This window comes from Ischnura elegans, chromosome 1 (genome assembly GCF_921293095.1).
Source record: "Ischnura elegans chromosome 1, ioIscEleg1.1, whole genome shotgun sequence".
Classification (NCBI taxonomy): Eukaryota; Metazoa; Arthropoda; class Insecta; order Odonata; family Coenagrionidae; genus Ischnura; species Ischnura elegans.
The window spans coordinates 169,694,297-169,706,744 of NC_060246.1; the positions used below are offsets into that span (position 1 = coordinate 169,694,297).

At 34.2% G+C, this 12,448-nt stretch overlaps 1 long non-coding RNA gene across 1 annotated transcript; it reads left to right on the plus strand.

Moving 5' to 3' along the window:
* Positions 1-8,918: 8,918 nt before the first annotated feature.
* Positions 8,919-9,869, plus strand: LOC124154073. The gene is made up of 3 exons (XR_006863820.1): positions 8,919-8,948; positions 9,380-9,554; positions 9,666-9,869. It is a non-coding gene; the product is annotated as an uncharacterized LOC124154073 (long non-coding RNA).
* The last annotated feature ends 2,579 nt before the right edge of the window (positions 9,870-12,448 follow it).

The following is a 12,448-nucleotide window of genomic DNA, read 5'->3' on the forward strand; positions in this document are numbered from 1 at the left end:
CATGACCCCTAAACAGAGCAAATGCGTGCAGTCAAGAGGAAAATCCGTAACCATCCTAATGCCAGGGATTGCTAGTAACGGGCTGTAACACAGCCACCTAGAGATAAGGCCCAAGCGTGTGTGGAGAGGCCAAGCATTACATTAAACCTGGTTGCATTCCATGTACTTTCCTTGGATAGATAATTTCTTTCTAGCAGGGTAAAAGGTGTTCACACAAGGTCCCAAATGGTTCTATTAATTAAGAGTAAATTCTTCTTTAATTGTTCACTGAATTAGACATTGCATAACAGATGGGCTATGAAAATCTTATCGTATTTGAAATATTGTTTGGGATGAGCAAAAGTTTCAATGTCACTTCAGTAGATGTATCAATCTAATAAAAATTTGAAAGTCCTGCCAAACCACCAGCATAAAAATATGTATAAAGAATATGATCTCTTAAATCACATCTCAGCTCTTACCATGCATGAGGACATCACCATAATGAATTTTAGTGGCAGGAAAGAAAAAAACAATTAAAATACAGATATTTTATATTTTCATTATTCAATCACAATAATAGCTGCAATCCTCTCTTGTTACCATGAAATACTTTGCTGAAACAAATACTGTCATTCTCTTTTGAACAAAAATTATTTTTAAGTGCATTGACAGAAGCCATACTTTCTTCAATAGTTTCTCCAACGAATGTCTATTGTCACATCATCCACTTGAAAAAAAATCCACATCCACCATAGTTCTATACGTCACTTATACCACTGTCTTTCTGTCTCCTGAATGATAGTTTGGTAACTGAAGAAATGGCACCTTCCTCCAGTCTCGGCACCTTTAATTCAACACGAATAATCTCCCTATCTTCTCGTGCAAGGCCACAGATTCTTTTCTGATATCAATCGATGTGAAGTGCAGCTCACACACCTAAAATTAATAAATAAGAAAATACCAAGTAAATTACTTAGTCATTTCATTTTCAATTTAAGGCATTTCTGAATGAGAAATATATCTAATGACTTGGCTGGTTAATACAGGAGATAACTATATACCTCAATGATTTTTTTATAAAAAACTAGATATAAGCATAAGATAATTTGAGATGATAAAAGCCGGACACAGTTAAATTCCGGTTCATTGCACCACTCACGATTGTAAGAGAAAAACTCATATTTCCATTCACGGCGGTTCATACACACTAATAGTATATAAGTTTCTGACGAGACTCAATGAATTTCTCAGCATTGCTTTCCATGCAATTTATTAAGTGAGTATCGCTGGTCTTGCGAAATGATACATAAGCTCAAATTAATTCGAAAGCATGAATACCTTAAAAGGTATGTGCTTTCCCCCGTAATATACGGTACTACGCCAAAAATACAATGACTCAGGAAGCTTCATCGAAAATACCCTAGTATATAACTTAGGGCGTAAATAATTCAAACAGCTTTTCAAATCTAAGTTAAATAAGTATTTTAACTGAGTACTGAGTTTCAGACGCATAACACACCAAAGGGCAAGCTAAGAAGTAATATTCGATACCATAAACTTGGCTGCTAAATTATAATTCCCACTAACTCCTTCAACCACACGTTTACTGAACGAAATAATACAAAAAACAACTAAAATAAAAGAATTTTCAGTCGTATTGCCGCTACGATATTTAAAATCACCACTTTTAGTATTGGAGACATTCATCAACATCCCCAAGCCACATCTAGGTATAAATTACATCCAAATAATTACAGCGTGAAAGGGTACATACCTTACTGTTTTTCGTGGAGGTGAAATTATCTCTTCTGATCGCCCGAATCCACTTGATCTCCAACTCAAGATATTTTGGAAAGCTGAAAACTTAAACTTTGGGTCCACTCCTGCAGTTTTCTTCGCACCCCGGTACTGAACACATGAAAGGCGTTTTTAACAAAAATGTCTCACAAACACACGTTTCTTAAGCCCAGCGAATGAAATTCAAGAATAAAGGAAAATTCACTATCCTCAGAAACTTCAATTTTCAACAACTTACACCACAAAAATCCCTAAAAAGTGGTGAAACGTAACGTAAATTCACTTGTAAACAACGTAGGAGTTTCAAGGATATCACTACTTCGCTCAAAGATGATCTTATGAGTGGACTCATTAAAACCGATAATGTGCAACTAGGCAATTATTAGTTTTCAGAGTGAATATTAAACCACAAATATAATTTTCCTTGGCAGTGTACTCTCCTATATGTTACATTAATATTTTTGGTCGCTAATATGAACTCAAAGGTTTATGCATTATACCGGTATGGATACACCAATATACATAATGTAAATCCCTACATATAATAACGCTGTAATACAGCAATAATATGTTACAAAATACATTATGTATAGTGTACATCAATTGTCTTGGTAAATACATTATGTACGCGAGTTCTTGTGCTGTGTGGGTTATTACATAAAAAATAGATTAACCTTCTACTATGAGAAGCAATAAAGTTTTAGTTACATGTGATGCCTTTCAGAAAAGCTGAAAATATTGCAAAATAAAATGGTTAATCAACCATAAGGAACATCAAGGAATAAGTGAATCTCTGAAAAAAAAAGTCTCCCACAAATTGTTCAACTGAGATTTCCCCACTTCTATTGTTTGAAAACAATGAAAATTTTATGCATTCCAATTAATGTAATTAATTAGCCATATAATGTACGTAATTTTATCACGGATCATTCCTAAAGTTGAGCCAACGAGAGTTGTCTGATGATAGGCAGAAGAGGCAAGTCAGTGGTAGGCAGCAATGCTGCCTGGGGGCTTATTACGTAAGTCATAACTCCGGAGCTATGGAGCTATAAGAGTTATGATGGCTGCCATAGCTCAATTTGCGATTACAGTAGTCAAAATAACTCCGATAGGAGTTGCGAACTGGAGCTATCTCGGGGCTGGAATAACGCAGGCTTCTGACCCGTCCTTATGATAACTCCAGCCCGATTTCCTTCGGTTCTCAACTGTCATTTGTTTATTTCTGCCGTCGGAAGGTCGGAATCTGAAGGATTTGGCAATGCATGGACCAATAAACATATATTTGGCGAAGGATGACGAGGGTGTTTGCGGAGTATACATATATATGTAAGAAGAATGAGGCATCTGACATTAGAAATGAGACGAATAAGGGGTTCCCACAATCCGATCGAATTAGATGAAGACCATTTTCGAATGTTTTTCAGAGTGTCGAAAAACACTTTTCAATATCTCTGCCGGTCTCTGGGACCCACACTAAGGAAACGCAGAATATCACTAAGCGTGGAAAAACAGATAAATATTATTGAAGAGTTTTCATTATATCACTATGGGCGTGTGTAATGTTGAATCTTCTTATTCTGCGTTTCCTTAGTGTGGGTCCCAGAGACCGGCAGAGATATTGAAAAATGTGTTTCGACACTCTGAAAAACATTCGAAAATGGTCTTCATCTAATTCGATCGGATTGTGGGAAACCCTTATTCGTCTCATTTCTAATGTCAGATGCATCCTTCTTACATACTCCGCAAACACCCTCATCATCCTTCCCCAATATATGTTTATTGGTCGATCCATTGCCTTATCGGCCTTATCCTTCAGATTCCGACAGCAGACATCAACAAATGACAGCTGAGAAGCGAAGGAAATCGGGCTGGAGTTTTCATAAGGCATTTTTATTTTCATTATTGGTATAAAAAAATATGTCGGTGTGTGTGCAAATATCTGTCAATCTCAGTAGCATATTTTTGTTAATTGTCGATGAAATATTAAGGTTTGTCACCCCACATTTTATTTATTGTTGCCTCCCCGTTTATTCCTTGGAATACGCCAAGGGCAAAGCTTCTGTGGTCACTCATAAAATTAGTGAGCACCACACACTGCTTCCTGCTCATTTTCTCCGACCTTTGCCGGTATCTAAAATTGTATTCATTGCCATAATTGCAACATGGGCAGAGAATAGGTTTGGATTCGACGATAAATGAATGACTGTACACAATGGATGACATATAACTGTATATGAATAAGCTTTAAAGTATAAACATTTCAACAATGTAGTTTATATTAATTATTTCACGTTAACTTACGAAATACAAGTTTGGGACTCCATTCCGAAATTCACGTTAAACCCGTCTGCTCAGAAACATTTACTATCGGATACCTAAGCTCCTATTGGTTGACTCATTTCTGGAGATTTGCTTTCCGAATTTTTCATAGCCACTGTAGCTCCGCATTCTTTCGGAGACTTCTCGTAACTCCTGCCGGTACGTAATAGGGTTGGAGCTACAAATCAAAACAAATCCGGGCGGAGTTACAGATAGCTCTAGCTCCGAGTAAAAGTTACGTAATAGGCCCCCTGGTCAGGATGGGAAACTCCCACGGAAGGGGTACAAAGGGTTTACGAAGACAATCCAGAAAAGAGGATGGAGAGAGAAGGGTAAACAAGAGGGATGAAGTCATTATTACCTTTTTCCTGTGACGAAATTGTATGAGTAGGCAAGGGTGAAAGGTACATTTGGGTAATAGCGACTGCCTGCAAAACATTCATGTTGTCTAACCCTTCAACATCCTCTTTAGCCCTGTCATCGTACACTCTCACCAGCTCCACTGCACATGTGCTTCTGAAAGCATTACACTCCACACTGCTAGATTACAACCATAGAGTAAGTATATACTTACTCTATGTTACCACGTACGAAAGATTGAACGAACAAGGAAAAGGGCTAAGGCATGTTTTAGTAACATTAATAAGAATATTGATACATAGGTGGTATCATGAGCCACTAATGCTTTAGCCCAAATTATTTGTAAATATTAAAGTCTACTGCCACTTTATCCTTTGATGGAGCTCCTACGGAATATGTAATCAATTGGTAGATAATGGATTACATAGGATATAATAGGAGAATCAAGTATGACATAGTTCTGCAATTTGATAATGAAGTAGATTTATTCTAATAAAAAACATAAGCATTTAACATTATCAACAAATATTTCAAGCCTATTCTTTTCCTTGATTTCTCTCAGTCTTCTTCAGGCAGCACGACCATCGTAGCCACTCCCCAGTTAACTCAAGAAAGGCACATTTATCAGCACTGCTAAACATAAGACAAGAGTGGAGAGCATCTGTAGATTAAAATAAACAGAAATCAATATTTATCCACTAAACAAGCACTAAACAGCAAAAAATATTACTTCTTTAACCTGAAAATGGTGAATATTGACATCTTTCATGAATGGTAAATTAACATTAAGTTGCAAAATTTAAAATTTGCATGAGACAGACTAAGGAGAGGAAGCAGCAGTAAGGGAAGTATTGCATCATAAGTTCACACAATATGTAATGTAAAAGTTATTCATGTCAGCTAGTGTATATACATTGGTCTTAAATATCAATAATCCTACAATACATTTCCATGTAAGTTCATCATCATAATACAATTATTGAGTGCTAGATGAAGATAATACTAATAGATTAGTGAGGTCATGAACATTTTAAGACACCGATTCATTTCCATGCAAGAGGGTGAGGTTCTTCAAAAAATAAAAATGTCATTTTTTTGCATGACTAAACAGACATTTCTCATTAACAGATTTTGCATTGCTTAAAATATGTAATGAAATATGGAAAGCAAGAAAATTATGATGAACCTGAGAATATCATGTTTAACAGAACAAACGGTTCAATTGACAACATTAAATTTAATTCCACTATAATGTGGAGCCTTATATTCCATAAAAAATCGCTTAAGATACACATTATGTGACTTTGGTCTCTAATTGTCCATGAAATTATAAATACCAATGGGCATATGGTGTATGTCTTGAAATCCGTGAAACCCAAGCAATATATATGCCAGATTTGGTTAGTATTTGAGGCACGAACCACAGGAATACTGTAGATACTGCAAATCAACTCGATTATTTTTGTCCCCTTACTTCTGAGTGAATCGCCTAAGTGCTAAAGTAAATTTTTAGAAATCTGATGGAAAAAAACTAACGATAGTACGTATCATGCACACCTTTTGAGCCATCCCCATGGGTTACCTATGCCAATTCTTTGCTTCGTTCCCTCATATCAGAGTGCAACTGTGTTAACATGATTCCTAGTCGAGACTACTCATATTTACTGTTAGCACTTCGCTGCGACAGTTATTCACAAAATAAGTTCGTTAATGATACTTGGTTACAAATTAGTTAATTATGCCTCAAAATGATACCATGAAAGAGAGGGCTAATTCATCATCCAGCGATTAGTTTAGCATTCATGAAATGGTGCCGTTATCATAATTTTATGGCCTTGTTACAATATTAGCATGAACAAAAAAAGTTTATGAATAGATTCACAAACGAAATTAGAACAGGCTCTAAGCCTTGACCAAGAATTTATTACTTCCTTCACATTTTATTGTGGCTATGATTGATTTTGATCGAACATTTTCGCACTCACTCGGTTACATGCATCATATTCGATCCAAGTATTTACATTGGGCAGGAATAACTTAATGCGGCATTTACGACCACAATTCAGTTCATACCCCAGTGAAAATTTTGTATACAATTTCTGTACAGGATGTATACAATGTACACATTTTGTATGCAATTGTATACAGCTGTATAGAATGTATATAATGTGTAAATTGTACACAATGTATACAATTTTATACAGAATGTGTACAGTGTGCACATTTTGTATACAATTGTATACAGCTGTATAGAATGCATAAAACGTGTAAATTGTATACTATGTATACAATTTTATACAGAATGTGTACAATGTGCAAATTTTGTATGAATTTGTATAAAGCTGTATAAAATGTTTACATTGTATAAATTTTATACAATTTATGAAAATTTATACAGTTGTGTAGGCTGTATAAAATTTGTACATTTTATACAATGTAAAGGTATGCTTACATCAATGAGTATATATCAGGCTTTGGGAGTTAAAGCACCACAACTATGCTCTTTTTCTATTCTTTACACCGTAACGCAATTTTACTTTAGAAAATGGTGTTAAAATTGTTGCTAATTATTTTTAAAATTAAGAAATTATTATAAACACTATAGAGTTCCAATAAACCATTCCTTTACTGTTGGTTAAGATTTTGAAAATGTTTCTAAAATTGTTGCTAACTTGGTTTAAACATTAGTAATCGTTATAAACATAATAGAATAAGAGTATCATTCATTCCACGTTTTTCAACCGTATAAAATGTGGGAATTCTTAATTTTTGTAAAAGTTGCTAAATTTGTTTACATTTTAGTAATTGTTATAATCAACAAAGAGTAAAGGTATAAGGCTCAGCCAACTCTTCTCAACCGTACAACATGCGGAAATTGTTAAATTTTTAAAAGTTGCTAACTTTATTTAAACTTTACATTTTCTTATGAACAGTGTAGACAGATGTAACAATAAGTCATTAATTTGTTGTTGTTTAACCCGTAAGGTATGTAGAAATCGTTAATGCTGGTAAATGTTTTTAGTATTGTTGCTAACTTTGTTTAAACTTAGTTAATTGTTATAAACAATAGTAAACTTCAAAATAGCATTCATTTGTTGTTCTGAAACTATAGAAGGGGTGAAAATTTCTCGCAAAAAATCTCGCAAGTGAGCACGCTTCTTATTCCCGCCGATTATATTCAAACAATCGATTATGCAAAATAATCGGATGTTCATAATCGATTCAATAATCGCAATAATCGAAAGCAAATAATCGATTATTACGTATAATCGATTTTTTTGCCCATCTCTAGTTACCGTTATTTTGTGATGGCGAATTTAGCTGTGTTAGCTGTGATGAAAAATCTCGTTTTACTAGCAAATTTACGTTGAAGTATGCTATGGAAGAAGAAAATAATCCGTCTTCGTAGTGAATACTGACAAAAAGGGATTGAAAGAATACTGTTTCATGCACAATTGAATCAACGCCCGAATAAGTTTTTGAATTCCCGGAAACAGTGGCTTTTAGCGTCACGAAGAGATTTAAGAAGTTGCCATTGTCAGCATCAATCCATCTCTGCTGTGCTGACCGTGTGAATGTAAGTAAATGAAACATTTTTTTCCATTCGATACTTATGTATGATTAATGAACCGCCAATTACTATCCAATAATTATTTAAGATTACTCATTATTTTATTCTCAGGGTAATGACAATTTAGCATGGTCTTTACTTTCGCTGGCATAGTGAAAAGAATCCATTGAGGCGGTTAAAGTTGAAATATCAGGGTTCTCGCAGTAGAATCCACTTTGTTAACAGTTCTTTATGGCATTAAAACATTAGTCTCAACCTCAATTAACTCGTTTATGAATGATTTTTCTTGAAAATGAGTAACTATTGGGAATATGTCGAAGAATAATAGCAATTAATAAGCTGTTCTAAACATAGCCATCAGTTGAACTCTCTCCGATCATTATAATTTAGGCATTGATTTGTGCTTTAGTACATTTTATCAGACATATTGCACTCAAGGGCATAAGTAACACGTTTCTAAGTTGTTTCTGTGCAATAAGATTGCAATCCTTAAAATTTTTGTTATGTAATCAATTACTCGTGTTTGTTGATAGAAAAATTAGTGGTATATTAAAATCTATGGTTTTCACCTGTTTGATAAGCATGTAGGCAGGATTTATGATGATTAAGTATCAAGTCTGCTAAGGAAGTATAATGTAAGCAAATCAATTGGTATTAGTGTATTTATAACATTTTTATATTTACAGGCTGCAGTAAATTAAAACTACAGAATAGCGAGCTCCTCATGTGGATGGGAGGAATGGCACCTGGGTTTTCTCACTTGGAGAGGAAAGTAGATGCTTTATTGGCTTGTGACCCAAAGCGAAAGGATGCTGATGTGGAGGAGATGAATTTCAGCCAATTGCCATTGACAGCAGATGAGGATTTCATCAAACTCTGCCGTAGGATAAGTGAAGATCCCTCATTTGAGCCAAAGGTGGTAAGTGAATAATGATAATTTGTGTGCTGCCATCCTGATTCAAACAATGTATGATTTTTTAAATGAAAGAACAATTAAGTTTTTGTAAGAAAGTTTCATAAGAGTTTCATTTGTAAAAAAGTTTCAGAAGTATTTCTTGAGCACGCCAGACATTCGTAGGTGCTTGGAATTCAAAGTGCTATAAAAATACTCAAGTACAACATAATTTTGAAGTGCGTATGGATTAATGTCCAATGAAATATTAAGAAATTATGGTATGATTGGATTTTTGTTATTTCATATGCACTTGTGCACTCATACTACATGTGCATACTAAACATGACAATTGTGTTAATTTCTTTGGTGAATTTTTCTTCTGGCTGTCTACATGATTTTTGTTATTCTTGTATTAGCTGTTAACTCTTCATTGATCTGGTATTTTTTATCTCTAGATGCAATGTTTGGTAGCAGTTGGTAGAAGAAATGAATGAGAATGAATTTCTACAAAATATGTTGTGTCGTCTTAGGATGACAATGTACCAGAGCTGTAAGCCCTTACAGGCAAACTTAAGAAGAATTCGGTTAAGAAATCATTTTATAGCACTCCAGTGTGTCCTGTTACTTTTCGTGAGTGCATCCAATAAGATATTCTAAGATTATTATAATAATTGATCATTGAAATGAACTTCTAACATATTACATTAAGTGACATTAACTATGTTTTGTATAATTTCACAGGTGTATGCAGAAGGGTCTACCGTGATGCATCAGATGTGGAGCTGGAAGGGTGTCTGAGTAATTGGCTCAACCAGGCTGAGGTCGGGAAAATAAGAAAGTAAGTAGTCACTTCTCATTTCTCTGCCACACTAATTCGATCATCCCAGACATTTTCTTCATATTTTCCATTCCCTCTTACAATAGGTATACACTATAATGTTCCATGATACATGATATATCATTTCACAAGGAGTAATTACTATTTTCTCTTCAGGGATTGGCAGAATAAACAGACCGAGGATCAGGCTGATGAGGACAATAATTTTGCTTAATAAGTTCATCAGTAACGATCTATAAGTATGTAACCATGTAAGTTCCATGCACCACCTTGTACTCCCATAACTAAACAAGAATTCAAAAGAATGAAGTTTTAATTTTACATCCTCAAAGCCAATCAGCATACTTGTGAATGTTTTGATAAAATTCGAGCAATATGTTTTTACCTTTTGAAGATTTCTGTATTTTAGTTATTACCGTGTGTGGCCTAGGGGGTCATAAATTTTTAAAAGTGTTTCTGTCTTTGATGTTTCCTATTCAGTTTGTAAGTATTTCACTCACTTCATTAATAATGATTAACTATCGATGACTCCACCGCTGCCTCAGCATGTACATAATTAATGAGAAAAATAAATTCTTCAGCATTTATTTGTTGCCCATTTTATTGAATAAATTTAGCTCCCAAATTCTGTGCATGTGAAATGACTAACAATTGATAGAGTGGAAAATTTTAAATTTTGTTGTTGTAAATTGATCATTATTTAGGAGAGCATTTTATTTAGCAGAAATTTTAAGCCAGTTTTTCCTCAGCAAGTGTCACTACAGAAATGGTAGGTGTGGAACTAGTTTTCCTAGTATGTAGCAGGTGTGACACAACACATTTTCAGCAGGTGTGATGTGACAAGTTTGCTGCACGTTTGAAAAAGCGTAACTAGGAGGTTTGATTCAAGCTTGCAGGCTTGTCATGACAAGCTTGGTGCAAACTTGCAACTTTGTCGTGACAAGCTTGCAGCAAGTTTAGCATGCTATCTGGGATCAATGTTAACATACATAAAGAACTCAGAACAATATTTCAATTGCCAGATCACTGAAGAGTTGATGAACTAATATTGTCCACCAACAAGAAGGTAAAGTTAGCACCAATTATCAATGGGAACACAAATTAAGAACTCAAAAGAGTCATCTAATTGCCAGCTCACTGAATAGTCCATCAGTTAACATTGTTCACACACAGGAAGGTAAAGTTCACAACAATAACTTGTATTATAATTCTAATTCACAACTTGCGGCAGCGGGAAGCAGAACGACGTCACGCGAAGTTTTTCCTGGCATTCACACTTACCCCTCGCACTTTCGAGCGCTTGAAAATTTTCCCTTTTCATTTAATCGCGAAAAATGGTTATCAACAAAAAGCGTGAACTACGTACTCCAGAAGTAATAATGTTTTGATTCAGGTGATAAAAATATTAGGAAATCACCTTATTATATCCATTTTATACAATTGTATACATGTTATACAATTGTATACATTTCTTACAATTGTGTACATTTCAAAAAATCTTCGCGTGACGAAAATTTTGTATACAATTGTATACAATTTTATACAGGATTTCCTGTATACACCTGTACACAATTGTATACAAAATGTGTACATTGTATACAAATTTGGCTTCATACAATTGTATACAGTGTATACAATTTACACATTTTCATACACTGTATACAATTGTATGAAATGTATACAGTTGTATACATTTCATGCAATTGTATACATTTCATACAATTGTATACATTTCATACAATTGTATACATTTCATGCAATTGTATACATTTCATACAATTGTATACATTTCATACAATTGTATACATTTCATACAATTGTATACAGTGTATGAAAATGTGTAAATTGTATACACTGTATACAATTGTATGAAGCCAAATTTGTATACAATGTACACATTTTGTATACAATTGTGTACAGGTTTATACAGGAAATCCTGTATAAAATTGTATACAATTGTATACAAAATTTTCACTGGGGTAAATAGCCATTGAGAACTTTTACCATACCACACAAGAACAGTTAGAACTAAAATAGTAATATCATACATTCATCCGTTCATAAACAGCGATTGAGAACTTTTACGATATCACACAAGAACAGTTAGTACTAATTGTAAAATAGTAATTTCATATATTTATCTACCAATGTACTTACATTTCATGCTTCTAGATGATTCCGAGGTAACTGGGCTCTCTCCTCTTGTATAAAGTAACGTAAACAACGTGCGATTTGAGCAATGAAATCATAGCTGATCATAGCAACATGAACACACACAACAACCACAACAACGTCGACGCATGCGTCTCGCTCTTCAATTATTTTAAAAGTGTTAAAATCAGGGCCTTGGTTAAAATTATGAATTGATATACTTGAATTAGAATAAACTAGAACTAGATATATTCCTTTACTTTAATTATAAAACTAGCATGCAGTATTCGAATACTGATCGCTGATTTGTCGACGAAATATTTCTCAGAACGCATAGATATTTTCTTGAAAATATGCTCAACATATTTCGTTGAACACATGTGGAGCATATGTCTACGTATATATGCTCAACATATTTCGTTGAACACATGTGGAGCATATTTCTATGAACATATGCTCAACACATCGTCTGAACATATGCTGGAAATATTTCGAGCATATGTTGAAAACATGTGGTTTTGAACATCTGCTGAAC